The 2,500-nt window shown below is 43.7% G+C and overlaps 1 protein-coding gene across 1 annotated transcript in view; it reads left to right on the top strand.

The window, feature by feature from the left end:
- The window catches only part of LOC139551893 (neurobeachin-like), a 232,463-nt gene that overhangs the window by 46,891 nt on the left and 183,072 nt on the right, over positions 1-2,500 (top strand). The window lies entirely within an intron of this gene.

Here is a 2,500-nt window from a genome sequence, read left to right as displayed (position 1 = left end):
ATCAGCAACCATCACTCCTGTGTTCCAATGGCACGTTGTGTTAGCTAATCCAAGTTTATAATTTTAAAAGGCTAATTGATCATTAGAAAGCCCTTTTGCAATTACGTTAGCACAGCTGAAACTGTTGTGCTGATTAAAGAAGCAATAAAACTGGCCTTCTTTAGACTAGTTGAGTTGAGTTCTTGTTACATCAGGTGAATGTTTTTTCTGCACCGTAAAAGAAACATTGCAGAATCATCGGCACACCTGGACCGTTTTTGTGTTTTGGGAACGTATCTTTTGTGACGTCTCCACAATGTTCTCACCAAGGACTGTTCCCACAACATAAAGAAACATTCTGGGAACCTTTAAAGAACCGATTAAAATGTGTTATAGGAACGTTCTTTAGGAACGTTCTTTCAACGTCAGGTGAATGTTTTATACAAACATTCTAAAACCATCAGCACGACTGGGCAGTTTTTTTAATGTTATGAGAACATTTGCCAAAACCTAACGAATGTTCTGGCAACTTTCACAGAAACAACTTTTTGGTTTGCTGGGTAGGCAGCTGAAATCATCTTTCTAGACAATGTTATGTTTTGGTTCGTTGCCAGCTTGTTAACGATCTAACTGGCTCGTCAACTCATTTAAATATATATAATTACCACAACATATCTGAAATCATTTTAAGTTTGACTGTAGCAAACTTTTTGTTAATCATAATAGAAAACTAACACATTACAAGGTAATTATTAGTATGACGAGCTAAAAATAAAATGAGCTAAGTTCCTGTTGTGAATGTGAAGAAATATAAGCAGTGCAGTCTGTTGGAGGATTTTAGGACCTTATCAATGCTGTCGCTGTCAGGTTACCGTCGCAACAACAAGGTCAACGTTGAATGTCTCTTGCTCCCCCACCCCTTCCCCGGTGCAGGCTACACACTGAATGTATATAAGGGGTCAAGGAAGTGGTAAACATGGGACCGTTTGAAAGAGGATCGTAAACAACTTTGCCAGCTTTCTTTACAGGCAACATACCATGATTTATGTCTGAATTAGGTAATAGAGAGAGAGAGAGATGGAGAGGGGGAGAGAGATGAGATGGAGAGAGAGAGAGAGAGGGAGAGAGAGATGAGATGGAGAGAGAGATGAGATGGAGAGAGGTAGAGGGAGAGATGGAAAGAGGGAGAGAGAGGGAGAGAGATGAGATGGAGAGAGATGAAGAGAGGTAGAGAGGGAGAGAAGGAGAGAGAGATGAGAGGGAGAGATGGAGAGAGATGAGAGGGAGAGATGGAGAGAGAGATGAGAGATGGAGAGAGATGAGAGGGAGAGATGGAGAGAGAGATATGAGAGAGAGATGAGAAAGATGAGAGAGAGATGAGAGATGGAGAGAGATAAGATGGAGAGAGGTAGAGAGAGGGAGAGATGGAAAGAGGGAGAGACAGGGAGAGAATGAGATGGAGAGAGAGGGAGAGAGAGATGAGAAGGAGAGCGATGGAGAAAGAAAGCGAGAGAGAGAGATGGAGAGAGGTAGAGAGAGGGAGAGAGAGATGAGCTGGAGAGAGAGGGAGAGAGAGAGATGAGATGGAGAGAGGGAGCGAAAGGGGGAGAGAGATGGAGAGAGAGATGGAGAGAGAGATGAGAGAGAGATGAGAGAGAGGGAGAGAGAGATGAGAGAGAGGGAGCGAAAGGGGGAGAGAGATGGAGAGAGAGATGAGAGAGAGGGAGAGAGAGAGAGAGAGAGAGAGATGAGAGAGAGAGAGAGATGGAGAGAGAGATGAGATGGAGAGAGGGAGCGAAAGGGGGAGAGAGATGGAGAGAGAGATGGAGAGAGAGATGAGAGAGCGATGAGAGAGAGAGAGATGGAGAGAGGGAGAGAGAGATGAGAGATGTAGAAGAGGGCTGTGTGGGACTCGTGACATAAATGGAAATCTGTTTTTCATGGCGGGCTCTGTTCTCATGGTAACTAGACTAATTCACCTGTCAATTCTACTTTACCCCGCCCCCCCCACCACACACACACACACACAAACACACTCCCTTTTCGGATTTAAATTAATTTTGACGGACACAGTAGATCTCCCAGTAAAGAAGACAGGGAGGAGGTAGAGAGGACAGGGAGGAGGTAGAGAGGACAGGGAGGAGGTTGAGAGGACAGGGAGGAGGTAGAGAGGACAGGGGATTTGAGTCGACATGCTCCCAGCTAACAATTCCAGGGAGACAACCTTTTGAGTATGTTTTTGGTGTTAAAGTTAGGAGAACATTCTGTTAATGACAAACAGATCTTATCTAGAACGTGGTTACAACGTTCTCAGAATATACAACTTTAAGAACATTCAAGAACATTCAAGTGTCCAGTTTTGTGAGGTTGAGGAGACGTTGATAGAATATGTCCTGTATATGTATGGTAAACATGGTAACCATGTCCTGTATATGTATGGTAAACATGGTAACCATGTCCTGTATATGTCTGGTGAACATGGTAACCATGTCCTGTATATGTTTGGTGAACATGGTAACCA

This window comes from Salvelinus alpinus, chromosome 24, assembly GCF_045679555.1.
Source record: "Salvelinus alpinus chromosome 24, SLU_Salpinus.1, whole genome shotgun sequence".
Classification (NCBI taxonomy): Eukaryota; Metazoa; Chordata; class Actinopteri; order Salmoniformes; family Salmonidae; genus Salvelinus; species Salvelinus alpinus.
Note: the sequence above shows the minus strand (reverse complement) of the source record. Positions and strands in the feature narration are given on the sequence as shown.